Consider the following 26861-nt stretch of genomic DNA (forward strand, 5'->3'; position numbering starts at 1 on the left):
CAGCAATCAATCCACACAACATGTCCACATGTGCCACAATATCACAAAGACAATAATACCAAAGTTTCATCATGGATATGAGATCATAATTTATCACTAAGGTACATAAGAACATGAGAATAGTAAAATACAGATGGGTTTTTAACAAATAAAGTATTACGTAATGATCTCGTTCACATAGCCACAAAGTGATGGAGCATATTCCATGTATAATTCACCCCCAAAATAAGGCATATTAATAGCCTAAGGTCTATTCCGGTAACAAGCAATATATAACACCCGTGTACACGCTCGTCACCTCGTGTACACGTTGCTTTTCACATAACACTAATAAATGATTAAGGCTAAATACTAAGGGGTATTCCCCCACACAAGGTTAGGCAAGATACTTACCTCAAACAAGCCAAATCAGTACTCTAAACATCCCTTCCCGCGTGAATGAACCTCCGGCTCGAATCTAGCCAACATAACTTAATAATATCAATAGAAGCTATAGAAAACAACCCCAAACAATAAAGCTTCGATCTTGAAAAAATATCAAATAGTCAACTCAAAAAGGTTAACCTAAGCTTGCCTCCCGGAACAAGACAAAAATCATAAATTCCGAATGCTCATTCGGGAGGCGAATCGGGGTTCAATTCCTCAAATTTCATTTAGAATAGTTTTTATCAAAATCCCTAATTTCTCTCACTTAGATCCATCAATTAAATGCTAAAACCAAGGATGGAATCATGAACAATAACCAAATCCGAGTCAAAAATATTTACCCTAATCCAAATCATTAAAAATTCCCTCTAAAATCGCCCAAATCCAATCTCCCGATCTCTAAATGTGATATATAAATTAAACCCTCGTTCAAGATATATTCTTCCTAGCATTTTCGTTTTTGTGTTCGCTCATTCGCATTTGCGATACTGCATCTGTGGAAAAATCGTCGTATATGCGGAAACAACTTAAATCCCAAAGATCCGCTTCTGCGATCCCTCCTACGCACATGTGTTGTCGCTTCTGCGATAAGAACTTTGCATATGCGGACACCTCCTACCCAGCTCCTCACCACATCTGTGCATCCTCCTCACTCAGGTGCATCTTCGCACATGTGCACCTCACCACCACAGGTGCGATCGCACTAGACTTGTTGTACCTCAACAATGACTAAACCTCCTCCGGGTGGTCCGAAACCCACCCTAAGCCCTCGGGACCCCATCTGATCACACCAACCAATCAGAAAATATAACAGTGACCCACTCAAGGCCTCAAATCACATAAAATAACATCAAAATCATGAATCACATACAAATTCAAGCTTAATTAACTATTCCCAAAATCCAACGTTAAAACTTGCGCCGAACATGCCTAAACAACTGGAAATGACCTCAAATTTTACGCACAAGTCATAAATCACTGTACGAACTGATTCCAAGGCCCGAAATCCCAAATGGACATCGATAATCACAAAGTCAACCATGGGTCAAACCTATCAACTCTCCAAGACATGAAACTTCCAACTTTCGCCATTTTTAGCCAGATCAACCTAGGAACCTTCGAATCTAATTCCGGACATACACCCAAGTCCAAATTACCATCAAGACCTAACAGAACCATCAAAAGTATGATTTGAGATCAAATACACAAAAGTCAAACGTGGTCAACACTTCCAACTTAAATCTTCTAAAATGAGAATCATTCTTCCAAATTAATCTCGAACCACCCGAAAAACAAAACCGACCATACACTCAAGTCATACTACATCATATGAATCTACTCGCGGCCTCAAACCATCAAATCAAAATGCAAATGCTCAAAACGACCGGTCGAATCGTTACATCATCATGCAAACTTTTTCCAGCCATGTAGTCAAATTTATCAAAATTCACATGTACACTTTCTTTAACACACAAAGTTCATTTATTATACACTTTATAAGACTTACTATGTGAAGAATAATCTAGGAAGACGCCCTAATCACTTTCTGTATCAAACTTTTCTAGATGCTCTTTTCCATTATTATTTATAAAATACTTACTACTAAAGGATCTTAGATGAGTTACATTAGGTTTACGGCCCTTAAGTAACTCATACTAGGGTCCTTTTAAGTTAATGTCTAATCAGGCACATATTGATTATGTGGCAATAGTGATTACAGCCTCAACGTAGAAAGTCTTAGGAAGACTACTAGCAATTAAAATGATTCTTGCCATATCATCTAAATACCTACTTTTTCTTTTACAACACCATTTTATTGGGTTCTATGTGCAAGAAAATTATGATCCATGCCATGACTCAGACAATACTTTAGAAATCTAGCATTTTCAAATTCAGTACCATGATATATGTATGTATGTATGTATGTATGTATGTATGTATGTATATATATATATATATATATATATATATATATATATATATATATATACAGTATTACACTATTTTCACCACCATCGAGCTATAATCGGTGGGCATCAAGAAACAAGGTCCATGTAAACCTATAAATAATCATCAACAAACGCAAACACAAACCTCTTCCTACCTCTACTTTGAACCCTCATGGGACCATATGAATCCATGTGCAATAGTTTTAAGTGTTGAGAGATACTTACCACTTTCGTTAATTTGAAGGAGGACTTGACATGTTTACCTTTTGCACAAGTATCATAAACTATGTTTCCTTGAACTTGTATTTTGACAGAACGAGAACTAGGTCCTTTGATATTGTCATGACCCAAAACCACCAATCGATCGTGCTGAAACCTACTCACTTGCTAGGCCTAACATAATAAAAGCGAAACAAGATAACAAAAATAACGAAAATAGTACAAGTCTAAAGCCAATAACCGAAATAACTGAGTCGATACATAAAAATCCTCCAAGAACTGGTAATACAGAGTCATGAGCTCTAACATAGAAGTACAAGTTTGGAATACAAAATGAAAGACTGTTTGAATGAAAGCAACAATACAGAAATGAAAAGAGATGCCAAGACTGCGGTCAAGATGCAGCTTTGCCTCGTCTCTCGAAAATGATCAACAACAACAACAACAACAATAATGACCCAGTAAAATCCCACTAGTGGGGTCTGGGAAGGGTTGTGTGTACGCAGACCTTACCTCTACCCCAAGGGAGTAGAGAGGTTATTTCCGAAAGACCCTCGGCTTAAGAAGACAAAAAGAAAAGAGAGACAATATTTCTGTATCATCAACAGAAACCAAAGGAATAATAATAGCATCAGAAAAATCAGAAAATATATGAAAAGCAATAGTAATAACAATAAATAGACCCGGCACTATGAAAAATGAAAGAGTAATGAGAACACATCATTAACCACTAGCAGTCTAAGACAAAAATCCTATCCGACTAGCCTCAAATATTTATGAAGTATAAATAGGCGCAACTACCTCCTACCTTACAACCCTAATACTCGACCTCCACAACTTCCTATCAAGGGCCATGTTCTCAAAAATCTGAAGCCATGCCATATCCTGCCTGATTACCTCTCCCCAATACTTCTTAGGTCGCCCTCTACCTCTTCTCATACCTTCCAAAGCCAGCCGCTACACCTCCTCACCGGTGAATCTGGGCTTCTCCTCTATACTTGCTCGAACCATCTGAGCCTTGCTTTCTGTATCTTGACATCAATGGGGGCCACACTCACCTTCTCCCGAATATTCCTAATCTTATCCATCCTAGTGTGCCCGCACATCCACCTCAACATCCTTATTTCTGCTACTTTCATTTTCTAGATATGTGAGTTATTAAATGGCCAACACTCAGCCCCATACACCATGGCCGGTCTAACCACCGCTCTATAAAACTTACCTTTGAGTATTGGTGGCACTTTATTGTCACACACGACTCCAGATACTAACCTCCACTTCATGCACCCCACACCAATATGGTTTGTTACATCCTCGTCGATCACCCCATCCCCCTGGATAACCGACCTAGGGTACTTGAAACTGCCTCTACTGGGGATAAGTTATGATTTAAGCTTCACGTCCATGCCCGCTTCCATTGGCTCGGCACTGAACTTGCACTCCAAGTACTCCGTCTTAGTCCTGCTCAGCCAAAAACCCTTAGACTCAAGGGTCTGTCTCCAAACCTACAGCCTCTCATTAACACCACCTCGTGTCTCATCAATCAAAACTATGTCGTCAGCGAATAACATACACCATGGAACCTCCACTTGAATATGGTGTGTTAGTGCGTCAGTCACCAGGGCAAATAAGAACGGGTTGAGCATAGATCCTTGGTGTAACCCCATAACAACCAAAAAATACTCTGACTGTCCTAACCCGGGTCTTAGCTCCATCATGCATGTCCTTAATTGCCCTAATGTAGGCAACCGGCATACCTTTTACCTTAAAGAATCTCCAGAGAACCTCTCTAGGAAGTTTGTCATACACTTTCTCCAAATCAATAAACACCACGTTCAGATCATTCTTCATATCCATGTACTGCTCCGCCAACCTCCTAATAAGGTGGATAGTTTCCGTAGTAGAACGACTCGGCATGAACCTGAACTGGTTGTCGCATATAGACACCGTCCTCCTTACCCTCATTTCTACCGCCCTCTCCTAAACTTTTGTGGTATGACTTAGTATTTTGATAGCCCTATAGTTGTTACAACTCTGGATATCACCTTTGTCCTTATACAACGGAACCACCGTACTCCACCTCCACTCATCCGACATTCTTTTCGTCCTAAAAATAACATTAAATAACCTACTCAGCCACTCCAAGCCTGCTCTTTCCACATACCTCCAAAATTCTATTAGAATTTTGTCTGGCCCGGTCGCTCTGACCCTACTCGTCTTACGCATAGCTCCCATGACGTCCTCAGCCTTGATGCTCCTACAATACCCAAAGTCATAGTGACTCTCAGAATGCTCCAACTCGCTTAGCACAATATCCCGATCCCCATCTTCATTCAGATGTTTATAAATGTATGTCTTCCATCTCCTCTTAAACTGGGCCTCTCCCATCAATACTCTACCGTCCTCGTCATTGATTCACCTTACTTGGTCCAAATCTCGAGCCTTCCTCTCTCTCGCCTTGGCCAGCCGGAATAACTTCTTCTCCCCGTATTTTTCCCTCAGTTCCTTGTACAGATGACCAAAAAGTCGTAGTCTTAACCTCCGTGGCCGCCAGCTTAGCCTCCTTCCTAGCTACCTTATACCTCTTCCTGCTCGCTCTACTATCCTCCTCGCCTATGCTCCCTACTAACTTCAGGTACGCCGCCTTCTTCGCTTCAACTTTACCTTGGACCACTTTATTCCACCACCAGTTGCCTTTATGCCGGCCAGAGTAGCCCGTCGAGACCTCTAACACCTCTCTTGGAGCCTCCCTTATACAGTCTGCCGTTGTGGACCACATATCGCGTACCCACTACTCCTCTAGGCTCCCATGGCCGATAACCTCCCCTCCAACTCCTGAGATTTATCCTTAGTCAAGGCTCCCCACCTAATCCTTGATCGTCCCCGTATGAACCTTTTCTTCCTCTTTAACATAATACCGATGTCTATCACCAAGAGCCTATGGTGCGTCGCAAGGATCTCACGCGAGATAACTAGCAATCTTTGCACCGCCCTATGTCACATCTCCTGAGGAGGAGATAGTCAATCTGAGTCTTCGCCACCGCACTTTGGAAAGTAACCAAATGCTCCTCCCTCTCAAAGATGATCCCAGCAACAAAACACAACCATTCACAGCTCAGTCCAACACCTGGTTCTACACAATTAAGTGTAGAATATTGTATGAGTATAACCGACCACATGTACTTAGTAAGTATCACAACTAACCTCGGTGAGATAATAGAGGCAATAATTATTAATGAAACTCTCTAATAACTTGCTCAGTTCAGCAATCTCACAAGTACACAAAAATAATATTATCGAGTCATAAATCACAGAGAAAGCCTCTGCAAAGGTAACGTAGCATGCTCCGTTATAGTTAACAATCTAGTATATAGAGAAGATATGCAAAATAAGGTATACATTCCTAATCTAGCATATAGAGAAGACATGCGAATAAAATATGTATATATCCAAGAAAATTGCAAGTAGAGAAGAAATGTAATAACCAAATCAAACACTGGCCAATTTTTCTCATACCGCGCATACACCATCAAGAGATAAATATGAGAGGGTGACCCTAGGGGAATGGATCCTTATCCACACATTGCACGGATAACTCACGTGCCATGAATAACCACCGTACAGACAACTCACCTGCTAACAAAACTCAAATCTACATGGACCACTCACGTGCTATCAACCTAGTCCATATCACACAGAAAGCATATACAAGAATACATGCACATGAACAATGGATATCAATTTACATACTCGTAGGTTGATATAATTGACATGCTAAAGTGTAGGCATGTGCCATATGTTCTACCACAGATCTAGTCAGGCAATTATGTCACAAGAATAGCAACTAACATGGTTGAACAAGATATAAACAAATAAATAACCTCTAACATGATTCAAATATCTCACAAAGGGAATACAACATAATAAGTATGATAACATGAAGCTTGACGATCAATTCAAGACATATAATATCCTAATCACTATCCCGAACATGAATAGTACCCCGGTACCCACACATGGGCTACATCCCCTCATATGTGCATCGCCCATAGTGTGTAGCTAAAACTAATAGTTCAGGCAAGTAGTGTCTCAACCAAGTTAAGGTAAGATACTTACTTCAAGTAGGCCAAATAAATACTCTAAGAATCCCTTCCCTCATGAATCAATCTCTGAACCTCGAATCTAGCCAAAATAACTTAATAATATTAATAAAATCCATAGAAAACAACCTCAAGTAATAGAGCTCTGATCTTGATACAATTATGCAAAGTCAACTTGAAAATTCAAACCCGAGCCTCCACCTCGTAACCCGATAAAACTCACAAATCCCGGACACTCCTTCCAATACGAGTTCAAATATTATGTTTTATCCAAATCCAACCTCAAATCGACCCGAAAATCACTAAATTTCACTCTCTAAAAGCCATAGAAAAAATCCGCAAATTCCTCATTAAATTCACACAAAACTGGGTATAATAATCCATAGGAAATTAATATCTAACATCAAAAGCGAGTAGAGGTTACTTACCCTTCAATTGTACTGAAAAACCCTCCAAATATTATCTCTAGCCGAGCTCCACAACTCCAAACAATGAAAAATGATCAAACCCTCAAAATAATATAATCTGCCCAGAGATTCTGCATTTGCGAACCCATATTTGGCTTATGCGGTACCACATCTGCGGAAAAACCATCGCATGTGTGAGAATCACTTATTCCCCTGAACAGCTACATATGCGGTCCACAAAGTGCATCTACGCATCCGCTTATGCGGAAGAATATCCGCATCTGCGGACTTCCCCTGCCACACCAAACCCCGGATATGCGCATCCAAGGCCGCATCTGTGGCCAAAATTCCGCATATGCAAAAACACCATAACTAAGCAACTACAACAATGCCAACTCAAACCAACATGATCCGAAATCCATCCAAAACAAATTCGAGGCCGCCGGGATACCGTCCAATCACACAAACAAATCCCAAAATATAATACGGACCCACTCGAGGCCTCAAATCACACAAAATAATATCGAAATTACAAATCGCACCTTGATTTAAACCTAAGGAACTATTCAACTTTCAACTTTCCAAAACTCATGCTGAACTATATCTAATAAACTCGGTATGACTTTAAATTTTGCATAAAAGTCCCAAAACCACAATCAGAATACGATATTACCAAAGTCAACTCCCGGTAAAAATAATGAACTTTCCAAACCTTCAACTTTTTAATTTTTGCCAAATAAAAATAAATCAACCTAGAAACCTCAAAATTCAAATCTGGACATACGCCTAACTCCAAAATTACCATACTAACCTATCAAAACCATCAAAATACCATTTCGGGGTCGTCTAAGCAAAAGTAAAACTTCGGTCAACCTTCATAACTTAAGCTTCCAAGTGTTCCAACTCCCTCCGGAACCAAACTAACCAACTCCGCAAGTCACGAAACATTAAATGAACATAAAAAAGGTAATAAGTAGGGAAACGGGGTTAAAATACACAAAATAACCGGTCGGGTCATTATAGATATCAATTTATTCACCAGTGAAAAACATGTTTATCCTTGATTTTTGTGCCACAATGGTAAATTATTATCAAGTACATTAAGACATGTTAGTTCTTTTTCAGGATAAGACATAATATCATCTTTGTAAATATTTTATGCCTTGTTCCTCTAAGAACTAGGTTTCTAGAATTAAGATTGGTAATAATGATTGCACTAGTGGTGAACATAACCTGGTTTCCTTTATCACACATTTGTGATACACTCCACAATTTATGTTTGGACCTTTTTACATAATATACATTTTCAATCGCATGGGAGTGGGATTTATCAACCTTACCTATACTTATGATATCTACTTTCTTACCATTACCGAATGTCATGCTCCCTTCTTGATTAGTAGGAGTAAATGTTCTCTTTTTCAGTCATGTGCTGAGAGCAAGCAGTGTTCACGTACCATATGTTCCCCCCTACCTTAGTCTGCAAAATAATTCAGAGGCTAGATTTATGAAATAAGGCTAGCTTGGGTCCTTTTCTTTGAGTAAAATGGTAAATCAAATTCTTTTTAGCCACTCCTAGAAGTCTTGCATTTTTAATGAAGAACTAGGTTTAATAATATTTTTAACATATTTAATATTTTTTTGAAATGCTTTGAACTAATTGCACATGTATCTTTAAATTTTCCATTATTACTACAACGTGTGTATAAGCGATATTCAGGAATAGAGACATAATTACTTTTGAGGATATACGAAGTCGTGACCTTTTTATTTACTAGTCCTTTTTCATTATTACTATGATTTTCATGTCGGGTAGTTAGCATCATTGAGAACTGATCCATCGCAGAGTTCTTTTTAATTCAGACTTAGTCATGTTCAGATTCTTTGGATGCACCCTATTTTTCTCAAATTCAGCATAGATATCATTTTAAACTTTTTAGTTCACTTTCTAGGTTTATATGAATCTCTCTAGCACGATCTTTACCTTTAGTAGGAGCATCAAGAAGTCTTGTCTAATCATTCTTCAAAACTGACTTTTCATTACCTAGAATTAGGACCTGTTCCTTTAGATCTTTAATAGTGCTCTACCGGTGCTCTTTATTTACTTTTAAGTCCTTGTTATCAAACTTAAAAAAAAGACATATTCAATTATGATTTGATCCTTTTCAGCATAGAGATTATAATATGCATCAATTATCACATGAGACAGAGAAGCTAATTTCTTTAACTATAAATCTTTTCTTTAATGTCATACAAGAGATCTTTAATTGCCTTATTTGGTTGATTTATAGAAATTATTCATGCGTTCTTGTTGATTCTAACTCCATAGACATATAGGCGTTAGGTTAGCTTGAATAGGCGAGTAAGAACTCGACAGATTCTTATGAGCAATATTAACCCTGTCAACCAATAAGCTAGATAAATTAGTGAATAGTAGTGCCAAATTTGTCGATCTCTTGTCCCAATTCGGCTCTTCCTTCTATAAAGTATCTCATCTCATTTGTAATTTTCTCACGTTGAGCCTCATATATTTCTAATCTTTCGGTTTGTTCCACCAGCGATATATGGCTCAAAATCTTCACTTTTTCAAAATTATCTTTTTGCTGGTACTCGCTCTCTTTATTCAATTTTTTCATATTGGCCTTCATTCTTGTGATTGCTGCCCTCATTCTTTTCATATCTTTTTTGAGTTCATCCTGTTGCTCTGCTACTTGCCTAAGAATATCCCTAATATATGCATTAGGTTCCATATCCTGCACTTCATTGCCCCTATCAAACTCAGAAACATCATTAGAAAGATCATAATAAGGGCTCAGAGAAGGATGAACAGGATTAGGACAACTATCCCAATGGCCATCTTGACCACCACACATATTACAAATATTCCACTCAAAGGATTGAGATTGTGCGCACAAATCGGTCCCGGAAATATGCAAAGCAATTAGGTATATGTCTATCCTAACTGCGAATCCGTTCCCCGATGCCCGAGTTCAAGAACTTGCCCTACTCAATCCTATATGCAATATAGAATTCCCACTTTCTAGTTCAATTCTAGATTCGTAGATAATATTCAATTGGTGATCAAGCAATTAAATAATTAAGCGCAAGATTAAATAAATAAACTAATATGATAAATCAAGAAGTCAAAATTAATATCCGAATAACAATAGTCATGAAAGAACCACAACCCTAGAACGTGAAGTTTAGCTCCATATAGACATGGTAGCCAAACAACAAATCATACAAAGAAACATAAAGATTACTAAGTTTGGTGGGAGAAAGATGAAACTTGATGAATTCCGGCCTCCACAGCTTTGTCGTGGCTTTTTTCCTCTTCCCAATATGTTAGATGACCTAAAAGAGGCATTTTTGGCTTATATATTGCGTACAAAAGTCGTGGGCCAAAGTTCTCCTATTCCTAGTCCAAATCGGCTTCAGGGATTGATGCTAAGGTGGATGCGATGCATCCACCTCGTCCTCCATTTCTCAGCTTCGCATGCGAGGGTGGATGCGACGCATCCACCTCGTCCTCTACTTCTCAGCTTTGCATGTGAGGGTGGATGCGACACATCCACCCTTTGTTCCTCCATCTCAGCTTTGCCCAGGTGCGGATGCTAAGGCGGATGCTATGGGCCGACTTCACTGCTAAGGGTGCACGAAATCTGATATTTTTTTCTAGATTGGATGCGACACATCCAACTCCTCTTCCTCTTGCTAGAGCACCTTTTCTTCATATTTTTATACTCTAACACCTTAAATCATCACACACAACTCAATTAGTCATAAAACCAATAATTAAACCATGTTGGGTATTTTAAAGATCAAATAGCATCAAAAAGCGATTAAAACATGGGTAAAGTAACATTAACGCATATCGAAATATGCCCAACATCAATTATATCCAAATAAAGTATCAAAAGCCTACACATGCTATGTAACATGAATAAGAAGGCTAAAGTAGTCATACAAACAATTAAAGCATATCACAAGTAGAGCATGTACCAAAATAAGGCATAACGAAGCCTAAAATCTACCTCCGAGCATGATATAATCTTAGCGCTCGCATATATGTGTGTTACTTTGCATACACGTCACCTCCAGACACATAGCAAGTAGCACTTAAGTCCATTTTAGAAAATATTACATCAAGTCGATATTAAGGAAGATACTTAACTTCTCCGGGCTAGTTTTCAATCCCAATTCACGTCTTTTCCTTTGTTCTTGACCTCCAATTTCCCAAAACCTAGCGAAATATCATTCATGTAAGTACAACAATGCTAAAGAAAGCCATATCAATTAATAAAGCTTCGATGAAAGCAATCTCAATTAATAAAGCTTCAATCTTTGAAGAAACCCCTAAATATTAACAAAAGGAAACTCGGGCCCACATGGTCAAAACTCAAATTCAGGATCAAATTCCCTTGACCCATAACCACACGAGTCTAAACATATGATTAGTTTTAAAATGCGAGTCCAAGTAGATGTTCAAAATTTTAAAATACACTCTCTTAAGTTTTAGATAAAACCCCCGAAATTCTCTCTTTAAATTCTTGATTTATGTGTAAAATCTATTAGAAAATATGATATATAATCAAAACTAAGTTAGAAATACTTATTCTCAAGATTGGAATAAAAATCTCCTCAAGTATCGCTATCTCTCAATTCCAGGTCTTAAAAATGTTGAAAATGTGCATAATTCCGACTTGGGAAGATAATAAATGAATCTTTCAGGTGACTGCCATGGATGCAATCAAAGCACATTGTGTGCGATCAGAGTACCGCATGTGCAAGGTACAACCTTAGCACCGCAGGTCGAACCTAGCCAGCTCTAGCCCCTTCCGCATGTGCAAACCAATGTCCGCTGGTGCGACTACACCAGATATCAAAAAATTCCAACTTGTTCCAAAACAAGTTTGTATAACAAGTTTGTTATACAAGTTTGTTCCAAAACAACTCGGTCCAATCATTTAACAAGTTTGTATATCCTATACAAACTTGTCCAAAAGCTCGAAACGTCAAAATCAAGAATTAAGCATCAAATAAAAAACCTTAAATTTTCTTATGTTCGTGAATTCCAACTTTTTATCAGAAGTGCCGAATCTATTTTGAATCACCTGAGACCCGAACCGAACATACATACTAGTCTAAAATTATCATACGAACCTATTGAAATATTCAAATCATGAATCCGAGTTCGTTTACTCGTAATGTTATATTTTGGTCAACTCTTTTTAAATTAAACTATATAGTTTTCAAGCAAGTATTCAAAATGATTCGCAAACCTCTTGGAACCCAAACTAACCATACATATCATATGAAATCCACTTGATGTCTCAAATCATAGAATGGGATGCTAAAACTTCAAACAACTAGTTAGGTCATCACACTATCATCATCGTATTCATCATTGGAGGTATTTTTCATAGCAGCTTCATCTAGGCTGGATTCAAAGTTTTGCTCGCATAATAAATGAAGTGAAATATTGTATCCCTCCTTTTGCCCCCAAAACAGCTCCGATTGCTATGTCACTTGTATCGCACATCAACTCAAATAGTTGCGCACAATCTGGGGCAATGATAATTGGTGCAGTCACCAACCTTCCCTTCAGCTCCTCAAATGCTTTTAGACAGGCATCATCAAACTTGATGGGGACATCTTTCTCAAGAAGCCTGCACAAAGGAGAAGAATTTTTTGAAAACTCTTTAATGAAACGACGATAAAAACCTACATGGCCCAAGAAACTGTGAATTCTTTTGACGGATGTCGGTGGAAAAATTTTTCAATTGCTTCTACCTTTGCTTTGTCCACCTGCAAAACATTTTTGGACACTTTGTGCCTCAAGACTATACCTTCACATACCATGAAATAACACTTTTCTCAATTTAGTACCAAGTTCGTCTCTTCACACCTAGCGAGCACCTTATCAAGGTTCATTAGACAATTATCAAAAGAACACCCAAACACAGAAAAATCATCCATGAACACTTCTACGAACCTTTTAACCATGTCAGTAAAAATAGCCACCATGCACTTTTGAAAAGCCGCAGGTGTATTACAGAGACCAAAGAGCATTCTCTTGAACGCATACGTGCCATAGGGACACGTAAATGTGGTTTTCTCTTGGTACTCTGGGGCTATAGCAATTTGATTATACCCCGAATAACCATCTAGGAAATAGTAGTATTCATGGCCAGCTAATCTATCAAGTATTTGGTAAATAAAGGGGAGGGAAAAGTGGTCCTTTCGGGTGGCATTGTTCAATTTTCTATAATCTATGCAAATTCTCCTGCCAGTGACAGTTCTTGTTGGAATTAAGTCATTATTTTCATTAACCACTACAGTCATTCGTCAATGATTATTATCTCAAGATCCCTAACTTCAATAATTGCATTAATCTTTCCCGCGAAGCTGGCATTATACTTAGAAACCTTATGATCATATTTATATGGATGATTTCTCCAAGAGATATTAACTAGTTGGTGATTATTGTGAAGCTAGTATATATCTCTTGGATAGTTTTCACTTCATTAATCTTGATTAGTTCATACTGTTTTATGAGCATGTCAATCTTAGATTATCTAACCTAGATTGCTTCTTCATAAGCAGTCTGCAAAGAATTTCAAATTTGCTTAACATTAGTGCATGTATAGATTTGATTGTACTCATCAGGTCCAATATCATAAATTAAGATCTTTTTGGTGTTGTGACTCTTCCAGATAGCCTTGACATCTTCATCAGTATATTTCACCTTGGTTTTAGGAGAGTCACTACACCCTTATCGTTTCTTGCCATGGGAACCTTAGGACCACTAAAAATAAAATCCCATAGTTCTAAATCTTCGCCTTCCAAAAAACCTTGCATCATTGCTTTCCATCAGATATAGTACTTTCTATTGAACATCAGTGGCCTTGTGGTTGAATGTCCTTCTTGAACTCTTGAAGGTGCAGCCACCTTGGATCCTTTCAAGGTGTTAGCCTTACTTTGAAAAATATGTTATGATACCAATTATTATTTTAGCTTGCACCTAGACACAAAAAGATGTTTAATTGTGTCTCTCTTGACTTTTGTGTGTCAAAGAACCTAATTTTTTGACTTAACTATTCTACCACAAATTAAACATAAAGTGCAAAAGTATAAACTACATAAGTAGTTTTACGTGAAAAAATCACCTAATTTAAGGGAGTAAAAATCATGAACTACCCTCATAGAATTTTTCTTAAAACTTCACTAATCTCAAAGAGCGACTTTAGGTTATAACTCAATAAACAAAGGATATAACTCTAGTACTTTAACCTCTACAATCAACCCAATAGTAGCTACCACTTTCTAGATTAAAAACTCTTGTCTAGAAAGCTAAACAAATCTCTAGAATTGTTTACCTACGAGAATACTTCTCAATAAGCAAAATAGATTACAGTTAAAGACCAACAATTCAACATAAACAACTAGAGAACTTAAATAGCTTCCTGTCATGACCCAAACTGAAGGGCCGTGACGGGCACCCGGTGCCTTGCTCAATCGAGTACCAACGTAACGTATCTTTCTTATCATACTATCATACGACTAAAATAACTCATAATATAACTTCCTTATTATGTTAATCACCCTAGTCTCACCCCAAAAGTACATGTTATAACATTCCCAACTTGTTGGCTTTCGGCGAAACTTATTTTATTCAATTCGTATAACTTTTAAGCCTTCCAACTCTCTTGGTACTTGCTATCCATGATCTTAAATATTTGTAACCTCCAAATAACATGATTAACTCACTTTATGTACTTCAAAGATGATCTCATTCCTTAGCTTACATCAATTGACCTACGACATACTCTTACGTGCGAAAACATGGGGTGTAACACTTCATCTTCAAGAACAAGTTCTTCAGTTTTTCAAATCCTTGAAAGAACCTTCTTGCGGTGATTTGTTATTTGCCTATAGTAATTGTTGTAGTTGTGTGAAATAGCATTGGTTTCAAATAGCAGCAACGTGATACTTTATCTAGAAGTGACATTGGCCAAAAGTTTCTTCAAATAATGTTCTAAAAACTAGAATAATTTTGTTAAGGGAAATAATTTCTCTAGGATTCATTGTTCTTATTTGCTTCCAACTCCACACTCATTTCTTCCTTTCTTCAAACGCCTTTACCGTTTATGCAAGAATACCGATAATAATGTATCCTTGTTGACAAATGAATTATTCCAGCTCATATAATACTTGTAGTCCACAAATTAAATCCTTCAAGGAATTCAACTTGCATTAGGAATCAATTTTGCAGCTCGTGATTAACGTATTTCAAGGGACCTGATGTTTTTGCAAGTGTTTGTTAATCGGAAAAATCAATATAAGCTCAACTCAATAGAGATTAGGAAGTAGATGGAGAATTTTTTTTTTCTTGGCCTCGCGCGCTTAACTTTGGTGCTTCACACATATTGTGTCATGTCAGGTATGTGTCTCCAATAGATACATGAGAAAAGGGCCAAATATGCCCCTCTGCTTTCAGATATTGTCTATATTTAATCTCCGTTATACCATCGGGCTAAATTTATCCCTATCGTTATACTATCGGGTCAAATTTACCCCTACAATAAGCAAACTTTAAAAAATTATCCCTCAATCCGTTAGGTGATCCAGAATCTTTCAAATCATTTTAATTAAGTTACTTATTCTTCCTTGTGGTCCACTATTTTCGAAGTAATTGACATTTATCTGCTTTTGTGGATTGTTGAAAAAAAATAAGAGAAAAAAAATATTAAATAATACAACTGATAATAAACAAAGTATTGTAAATTGAAAAATCTAATTAGGTAGCTTTCTAAATTCTAAAAGTATTTATAACATCCCAAATTTAATGAATTCGTTGCACCAAATGTATGAAGACTTTGCAAGTATTAGTGATTGAAGTTAAAGTTCCTTGGAGACATTACATTATCGAATTCCACTTAGCTTTAATCAAATGCCTACACATTGTGCACTCTTAAGTTAGTCGATCGTACTCTACATTAATCAGGTAATGACAAAATATATTTCAATATATATGTACATACATGATAATCAGCTGGATATAATACACAATAAATAGACCCACTGAATTCTACGGTGTGTATATGATTGAAAAATAAATAAAATTTTAAATCAATTCCAAACCCATTATTATAAGAAAAGAAGTGGGTGCATTAATAATTAAAAAAATTATAAATAGTTTGTATAGTCTAGTAACTTTAGCATTCACATCAATAGTAATTTCTGAAAATAATGGAGCAAGAAGAACAACAAGTGATTTAAATAAAAGAAATTTAGGAGATTTTGGATTACTTAACAGATCAAGAGGTAATTTTTAAATGTTTGTTGATGATAGGGGTAAATTTGGTTTAATAGTATAACGGTAGAGAAAAATTTGACCGAATAGTATAACGGAGGTTAAATGTAGATAATATTCGAAAGTAAAGGGGTATATTTGACCTTTTTCCCCGGATACATTTGGGTTTGGATTTAAAAAACCTAGTTTAACTGTCTAAATAAAAAAAAATTGACAAGTGTGAGAGGCCGCTTATATATTTGGTTATTTAAAAACGATGGAGAGATTTTCACCTCTAACTGAGGACCGCAATGCTCTTGAAAAAGAAAAGGGGAAAGAAAGAAAAATCATTAGAGAAACTAGTACAGACTCTAGCAATTCAACTGGACTTGGTCTCAAACTCAAAGTTGTAGATGAATGAAAAACGAAAACTGTCACGACCCGAAATTCTCACCTTCGTGATTGTGATGGCGCCTTATATTTCACTTGCTAGGCAAGCCAACGTTAGAATAATTTTAACTTTTTTTAATAATTTATTTTAATCAAATAGTAAAGAATCCAAACAACTGGAATAATATCTGAATTTAAAGTGAGCAAACCAAAATAATAACGATGTCGAAATACCATCGCAGAACTGGAGTCACAAGTACATGATCTTCTAGAATAATACAAAAAAGGGTCTCAATAAAATAAAACCGTCTGAAAGAAAGCACACACCTAAGATAAAGTAGAAGAGGACTTCAGAGCTGCGAACGTCGTGCAACTATACCTCAAGTCTCCTCTGACAGCTGAATCCGAGCAAATCTACAGTACGTCGCTGGGACTAACTCCGGTATCTGCACAAGAAGTGCATAGTATAGTATGAGTACAACCGACCCCATATACTCTGTAAGTGCCGAGACTAACCTCGACAAAGTAGTGAAGAGACTAAGGCAGGTCTCTTACATTAACTTGTACGCAAAATAATAATAATAACACGAATACAGGTAAAACAGGTAAATCATATGCATAATTGAAGTCAATTCAGTAGTCACAATAAATTATTTCTTTTATCATTCTATTGCGGCGTGCAACCCGTTCCCACAATATAATCCTTCAATTAAATTCCGTTGCGGCGTGCAACCCCCTCCAATAATATAAACTTAAACAAAATCCGTTGCAGTGTGAAACCCGATCCAACAATATAATCTTCCAAATAAATTCCGTTGCGTCGTGCAACCCGCTCCAACAATATTAATTAACAATACTTATACGTAAAACTACTTTAATAAATGCCACAATTAATAAGAAATGTTTAGGCAACAAAGTATACAATAATTATAAATTATGTAGGAAACAAATATGGGCAAGTAATAATTAAGTGTAGAATCACGGAGGAGATATGCAATTTAATATATGAAATGCTAATTATCAAGTTACAATTATGGCACAAAAATCAAATAAGCAGGAAGTAATTAAGGCATGAAATCATGGCATAATAGTAGGCAATTAAAATAAGAGAATCAATTAACATAACAATTAATTAATGAAATTAGATAATTAATGAAATACATAAAAACATGGAAGCAAGCAATTTGACGACATATAGACACTCGTCACCTCGTATATATGTCGCTACACATGAAATTCACATAACCCATAGTTAAAGGGTTCTATTTTCTCAAGTCAAGGTTAATTATGATACTTACCTTGCTTCTCAATTCAAGTGATCACTCGACCACGACTTTTCCTTTCGAATTATTCTCCAAACCGATTAAACCTAGCAATTTATTTAGCAACAATTCAATTTGAACTTTAGAAATTATTCACAATTCGAAAGAGACTTAATTTAAGATATTTTTGGAAAAGTCAACATGGGGCCTACTTTTTTGAACCCAACGAAAAATCACGGAATCCAAACACCCATTCCGATACGAGTTCAACCATACAAAAATTATCGAATTCTGACATCGTATTGCCTTTCAAATCTTCATTTTACATTTTTGAAAGATTTTACAAAAATCTAATTTTCTCCCATTAAATTCACGAATTCATAATATAAATAAGTATGAAATCGTGAAATATAATCAATGTAGGATAAGGAACACTTACCCAGTTCGAACATGTGAAAAATCTCTTTGAAATCGCCCAAATCCGAGACTTAAAACTCAAAAATGAGTAAAAATGACAAACTCCCGATTTTAAGCATACTGTCTAGCATTTTCGCATCCGTGGATATTATTTTCGCATGTGCGGGCTTGCATTTGCGAGAAAAATCTCGCATCTGCGAACCAAGGCAGCCAAGCAGAGGACCGCATTTGTGGGCCTTCACGTCGCAGATGCGACTGCACAGAAGCGCAAGGAGAGTCGCAGAAGCGTGAAAGATCGCCTATGCGATCAAGGAACCGCAGAAGCGGGCATTGCATCTGCACCCCAAGCTTCGTAAAAGCGAAGCTTCTCCTTAGCCTTGAAATCGCAGAAGCGAGACTGCCTCCGCATAAGCGACCACGCACCTGCGGCCAAAATTGCACAGGTGCGGTGCACCAGAACCAGACCTGTGTTCTTGAAAAAAAAGGTCTGAAACTCGTCCGAAACTCACCCGAGCCCCACGGGACCTCGTCCGAATATTCCAACAAGTCTCGTGACATAATACAGACTTATTCGGGGTCTCATATCACACCAAACAACGTTGAAACTACAATTCACACCTCGATTCGGACATATGAGTTTATGAAAATTTCAATTCTATAACTCGCGTCGAAACGTGTCAAATCAATCCGGAATGACCTTAAATTTTGCAGGTAAGTCCCAAATGATATAACAGAGCTATTCCAACTCTCGGAATCTCAATCCGAATACGATATCGATAAAGTCAAATCTACAGTCAAACTTTTGAATTCTTTAACCTTTAAGTTTCTAGTTTTCGTCAAATGACGATAATTCGAGTTAAAGACTTCCGATTTTGATTCCGGACATACGTCCAAGTCTTAAATCACGATACGGACCCATCGCAAACTTCAAAATACTGATCTGAGTCTAATTGCTCAAAATGTTGACCGAAGTCATCTTAAGTGAGTTTGAAAGCACTATTTCATATTTTTATCAATTTTTCACATAAAATTTTGGAAAAATATATCGACTGTGCACGCGAGTCGAGGAATGATGAATTGTATTATTTGAGGTCTCAGAGCACATAGTTGAATGTTAAATTTAAAGATGACCTATCGGGTTATCACATTCTTCACCTTAAAAATAAACGTTCGTCCTCGAACGGAATTTGACAAGTACCCGGGCTGCTGAAAAGGTATGGATATCTACTCTGCATGTCCGACTCGGACTCCCAGGTAGATGCTTCAACGGGCTGACTCTCCATTGCACCAGAACTGATGGATAACTCTTAGACCTTAACTGTCGGACCTGCCGGGCTAGAATAGCTATCAGCTCATACTCATAAGTCAAATCTTTGTCCAATTGGACTGAGATGAAATCTAACACATGGGACGGATCACCATGATATTTTCGGAGTATAGACACATGGAACACCGGATGAACTGCTGATAAACTAAGTGGTAGTACAAGTATGTAGGATACTCCACCCACCCTTTCAAGAATTTCAAAGGGTCTGCTATACCTAGGGCTCAACTTGCCCTTCTTTCCGAACCTCATTACACCCTTCATAGGTGAAACCCGGAGGAATACCCTTTCTCCAACCATGAATACAACATCACGAACTTTACGGTCGGCATAACTCTTTTGCCTAGACTGAGCTGTGCGAAGTCGATCCTGAATAATCTTGACCTTATCCAAGGCATCCTGTACCAAATTAGTACCCAACGACCGAGGCTCTCCCAATTCAAACCAGGCAACTGGAAAACGACATCGCCTACCGTATAATGCTTTATATGGAGCCATTTGAATGCTCGACTGGTAGCTGTTATTATAGGAAAACTCTGCAAGCGGCAAGAATCGATCCCAAGAACCTCTGAAATACATAACACAAGCGCGAAGCATAACCTCCAATATTTGAATAGTGCGCTCGTATAGTCCGTCCGTCTAAGGATGAAATGTTGTACTCAACTCAACCCACGTGCCTAGCTCACACTGTACAGCCATCCAGAAGTGTGAGGTGAACTGCGTACCTCGATCAGAAATGATAGACACGGGCACACCGTGAAGGCGGACATTCGTGCGGACGCAAATCACCACTAACCTCTTTGAAGAATAGGTAACTGCTACTGGAATGAAATGTGCTGACTTGGTCAACCTGTCCATAATGACCCATACTACGTCGTACATTACTTCCACTCAGGAATTTCTAATTTTTGAAGCAAACCACCAGGTCTCTGAAGCTCGTACTTGACTTGCTGACAATTTAGACACCTAGCTACATATGCAACTATATCCTTCTTCATTCCCCTCCACAAATAATGTTGCCGCAAATCTTGATACATTTTGGCGGCACCTGGATGAATAGAATACCGGGAATTGTGGGCCTCTTCAAGAATTAATTCACGAAGCCCATCCACATTAGGCACACAAATACGACCCTACATCTGCAGAACTCCATCTTCCCCCACAACAACCTTCTTGGCACCACCATGCCGAACTGTGTCCCTAAGGACAAGCAAATGAGGATCATCATATTGTCGCTCTCTGATGCGCTCACAAAAAGAAGACCGAGCGACTGTGCAATCTTGAACCCAACTGGACTCTGAAATATCTAACCTCGCGAACTAATTGGCAAAAGTCTGAACATCTGTAGCTAACGGTGTCTCACAAACCGGAATATACACAAGGTTGCCCATACTCACAGCCTTTCTACTCAAAGAATCGGCCACCACATTGGCCTTTCCGGGGTGATACAAAATGGTGATATCATAGTATTTAAACAAATCCAACCATCTTCTCTGCCTCAAATTGAGATCATTTTGTTTGAATAGGTACTGTAGACTACAATGATCAGTGAATACCTCACACGAGATACCGTGAAGGTAGTGCCTCCAAATCTTCAGTGCATGAACAGTGGATTTCAATTCTAAGACACGAACATGGTAATTCTTCTCGTGAACTTTCAACTACCGCGATACATATGCAATCACCCTGCCATCTTGCATTAATACTGCACCGAGCCCACTGTGAGATGCATCACAATACACCGTATAAGATCCTGAACTTGTGGGCAATAATAACACTGGCGTCGTAGTCAAAGCAGTCTTGAGCTTCTGAAAGCTCAACTCACACTCGTCTGGCCATCTGAATGGGGCACCCATTTGGGTCAATTTGGTCATTGGGGATGCTATGGATGAAAACCCCTCCATAAACCGGCTATAATAACCTGCCAAACCCAGGAAACTCCGGATCTCTGTAGCTGAAGTAGGTCTAGGCCAATTTTGAAATGCCTCAATCTTCTTAGGATCCACTTTTATTCCTTGTGCCAATACAACATGCCCCAAAAAGGCAACCGAGTCTAACCAAAATTCGCATTTTAAAATTTTGGCATATAACTGATTATTCTTTAAAGTCTGAAGCACAATCCGAAGATGCTGCTCATGCTCCTCTCAACTGCTGGAGTAAATCAAGATATCATCAATGAATACAACCACAAAAAATCCAAATAGGGATTTAACACCCAGTTCATCAAATCCATAAATATTGCTAGGGCATTTGTTAGTCCAAATCACATCACTAGAAATTTGTAATGCCAATACCGAGTCCGAAAAGATGTCTTAGGGACATCAGATGCCCTAATCTTCAACTGATGGTAACCAGACCACAAATCAATCTTTGAAAACACCTTGGCACCCTGAAGCTGATTGAATAAGTCATCCATTCTGGGAAACGATTACTTGTTCTTGATAGTAGCCTTGTTCAAATGCCGATAATCTATACACATGCATATTGAACCATCTTTCTTCTTTACAAATAATACAGGTGCACCTAGGGCGAGGTCTAATGAATCACTGATCAAGCAAGTCTTGTAACTGCTCCTTCAATTTCTTTAGCTCAGGCGGGGCCATACGGTATGGTGGAATAGAAATGGGTTGGGTGCCCGGAGCCAAATCAATATAGAAGTCAATATCTCTTTCGGGTGGCATCCCCGGTAAGAAACTCACAGACAACTGGGACTCACAGACAACTGGGACTAAATCCATAGGAGGAACATCCGCACTGGGAATGCGAATATAAGCCAAATAAGCTAGACACACCTTCTCGACCATTAGCCGAGCTTTCATATAAGAGACAACCTTGCTGGTAGAATAGACGGGAGTCCCTTTCCACTCTACTCGAGGTAACCCCGACATGTCTAAGGTCACCGTCTTGGTGTGACAATCCAATATAGCATGATAAGGTGATAGCCAATCCATTCCCAAGATAACAACAAAATCTACCATATTAAGAAGTAGAAGATCCACGCTAGTCTCAAAACTCCCAATAGTAACCACACATGAACGATAAACATGACCTACAATGATAAAATCCTCCTACCAGTGTAGATACACATACAGAAGCACTCAGAAAATCACGAGGCACAACCAAATATGAAGCAAAATAGGAGGACACATAGGAATAAGTAGATCCTGGATCAAATAAAACTGAAGCATCTCTATGGAAAACTGGAATAATACCGTGATTACGGCATTAGATGACTCGGCCTCAGGCCTAGCTGGAAAAGCATAAAATCAGGGCTGGGCCCAACCACTCTAAACTACACCTCTGGGACAGACACTAGCTGGCTGGCCTCCACCTCTAACAGTCTGACCTCCCCCTCTAACAGTCTGACTTACAACTCTAGCTACCTGACCCCTGCTCCTAGCTGGCTGGGCGGGCGGTGGAGCAACAGCTACCGGTATGATGGCACGAGAATCCTGTTGAGATCTATTGCTCGAAAACCTAGGGCAATGCCTCCTGATGTGACCAATGTTCCCACACTCATAGCACCCATCCTTCTGCCATGGCTGCTGAAGCTGAAGCTGGCCCGAACAACTGTAGTGACTCTGAAGTGGTAGTGCACTTATAGGAGCTGAATGTGTACTAAATACTAGCTACCCAGAGTAGGGCATATAAGTACCATGACTCCATGAAGCACCATGAGATGCCTAAGGTGCTGAATATAATGGCTTAGGAGGATGACCCCTACCATATGTACCCATGCCTCCAGATGAGGCGCTTGTTAAATTACCGGAATGACGGGGCCTCTTATCTGACACTGGCCCTCTCTTCTGAGCACTAACTAACTCAATTCTCCTAGCAATATTCACGGCTGACTGGAAGGAAATATCACTCCCTGTCTCCTTGGCAATCTGAAGCCTGATAGTATAAGTGAGTCCATCAATGAATTTCCTCACTCTCTCTTTTTCAGTAGGAAGCAACACGATTGCATGACGTGCTAAGTCCACAAATCGAGTCTCATACTGGGTAACAGTCATACTACCCTGCTAGAGACGCTCAAACTGCCTGCGGTAATCCTCTTTCAGTGTGATAGGAACAAACTTCTCCAGAAATAGATGTGAGAACTGATCTTAGGTAAGTACAGGCGAATCAGATGGTCTAGTAAATACATAATCACTCCACCACCTCTTGGCGGAGCCAGCCATTTGAAACACAACAAAATCGACCATGTTGCTTTCAATTATTCCCATGTTCCGCAGTACCTCATGGCAGCGGTCAAGATAATCTTGTAGGTCCTCAGAAGGTGTACCACTGAAGTGAACTAGAGAGAGCTTAGTAAACTTGTCCAGTCTCAATAAGGCCTCAGAAGACATGGCAGGCCTATCACCGCCCTGCGCCACGATAACTGGATGAACTATCCCAACTGGCGGGACTACTGGAGCCTGATACTAGGGAGCTATCTCCTTTGAATCGGGAGTAGTGGGAGTTTGTGCTCCTCCCCCATCCTGCGAGATGGTTGGTGCCACTGGAAATGTACCATTCTGGGTCACACCCTCCATTAGGCTCACTAAACGGACTAGAGCGCCCTGAAGTACTAGAGTAGCTATGAATCCTGCCGGGACCTGAACTGGTCCAATGTGTACAGTCTGAACTGGAACCTCCGCTTCCAAATCCACCTGAGGTTCTATAACAGGTGCTGCTTAATCTGGTCCAGGCCTACACTATTGTTGAGTAGCGAGGGTGGTCGATGCAGTTTTAACCCAACTAGGTCGGGATCGAATCCACAGGGAGTTAATGTTTGGTATTAGGTTTATATCTAAGCTAGATGCAGGTTTTGAATCTAATTACACTTCCACAAGTTTGGGTTTGATTTCTACTTCTAACTTTACTCTAAAGATTGCAATAATTGAAACTAAGGACAATATTTTTTTTGTTGTTTTTCAAATGTTTAAAGACACTAGGGTAGTGACTCATACCTATGTGGATATCTAACGGGTAGCAAAATCTAGGCCAAGCTTGATAAGTTGGGATTGTAATATAGCTATCACACCCGGGTACTCACTCTATACCTCTCGATAGTTTGAGTGATTTTTCCCAATCTGGCTTTCTCAAGTCCAAATGGGTATTCATGAAAATCAAGTGATATTAACTCAAGTTGGGTATTACTATCTCTAGGTTTAACCCTTTAATTGGGGCTATCAAATTCTTGAGTTCACCCCAATTCCTTGTTAGCCTAGTTTTCCTAGACTTAGTCCCTCTTTTTCAAGTAGAGACTAAGTCATAAAGGCATGAATCAATGTTTGCAACCATTAATTCTTGAGTTCTAGAAAGAACTAGGCTAAATCTCACTAACCCATTTACATTCAAGCCCTAAGCACAAATACCCATTAAATACCCACACTAGGGTTGGGTCACAAACCTAGCTATGGGTTTAGCTACTCATGGAAATAACAGAAATTAAAGATGAGATGAAGATAAAATCCATAATATTAATTTATAGAGTGAAAATCTAATGTTAAGAAGTGAATCTAGTACGAAATTTCCGAAAACAGAAAAGTCAGCCGTCTCAGGTGCTCATACAAAACATAACATAACCTAAAAATGCAAGAAGTTCTATTTATACTAAGCTGAAAATATCTGACAAAAATGCCCCTGCTGAGGTTGTGCGGCCGCGTAATTCTGAGTGCGGCCATACTCTTTCTTTCGCGGCCACATAATTCTAATCCGGTCCGCGTTCTTCTCTTTTGGATCTGGGTTGAGCTGAACTTTCACGGATCGCATAATTCTAAGTGTGGCCGCACTAGAGATTATTCGGTTGCATAAAAGTGTTGCAGTCTGCACATGCTTGAGTTTGGCTTGAAATCAACTCTCTGATTCATCACCTTGTGGACTGCATAATTCCGATCGTGGCCGCACAAGAGACTTCCGCAGCCGCACAATTCTGGTGCGGTCCGCACTTCTCTCTTTTGCTCAAGTTGTCAGCTCTCTGAATCTCAGCTATCGCAGTCCGCATAATTTTAATTGCGGCCGCACAGGGACTTTCGCGGCTGCACATTTCTGGTGCGGTCCGCGCTCATCATTTTGTTCACCTTTTGACTCCTTTATGAGTTGATTTTGATTCCTTTGGCTCATTTTGAATAATTCCTACAAGCAAACATATTTCATTAGTTTCCGGGAATACCTTCAAGCATTTTTGGCCAAAAACACAATTTAAAGAGAGCAAATAATAGGTTAAAAATCCCCCTTATCACTGCTGCTCGAGCTCTAGACTGAGCTCTACCTCTACCTCTACCTCGGCCACTAGCGCGACCTCGGCCTCGGCCTCTATCGCGACCTCAGCCTCGGCCTCTACCCCTGGTCACAGTTGCCACCGGGGGCTCTAGCTCCTGTCCGGTGGTAGATGTAGTACGTGTTCGCGCTATCTGCGAGAGAACAAAAATAGAATGGTTCAATCATTAATGATAGAATAAATTTCGCACGATTGAATAAGAAGAACTGATATAGTTCCTAAAAATCATAGACTCTAGAAGATAAGTACAAGCATCTCCGTACCGATCCTTCGGCCTCTACTAAGCTTGCTCATGACTCGTGAGACCTAAGTAACCTAGTGCTCTAATACCAACTTATCACAACCCGAAATTTTCACCTTCAGAACCGTGATGACGCCTAACATTTCACTTGTTAGGCAAGCCAACGTTAGAATAATTTTAACCATTTTTAACAATTCCTTTTAATCAAATAGTAAAGAAGCCAGACAATTGGAATAATGTCTGAATTTAAAGTGAGCAAACCAAAATAATAATGATGTCAAAATACCATCCCAAAACTCGAGTCAGAAGTGCACGAACTTCTAGAATAATACAAATAAGGATTTGAATAAAATAAAATTGTCTGAAAGAAAGCATACAACTAAGATAAAGTAGAAGGGGACTTCAGAGCTACGAACGTCGTGTAGCTATACCTCAAGTCTCCTCTGATAGCTGAATCCGAGCAAATCTACAATACGCCGCTGGGACCAACTCCGGTATCTGCACAAGTAGTGCAGAGTGTAGTATGAGTACAACCGACCCCGTGTACTCTGTAAGTGTCGAGCCTA

This window comes from Nicotiana tabacum, chromosome 2 (assembly GCF_000715075.1).
Source record: "Nicotiana tabacum cultivar K326 chromosome 2, ASM71507v2, whole genome shotgun sequence".
NCBI classification, from domain to species: Eukaryota; Viridiplantae; Streptophyta; class Magnoliopsida; order Solanales; family Solanaceae; genus Nicotiana; species Nicotiana tabacum.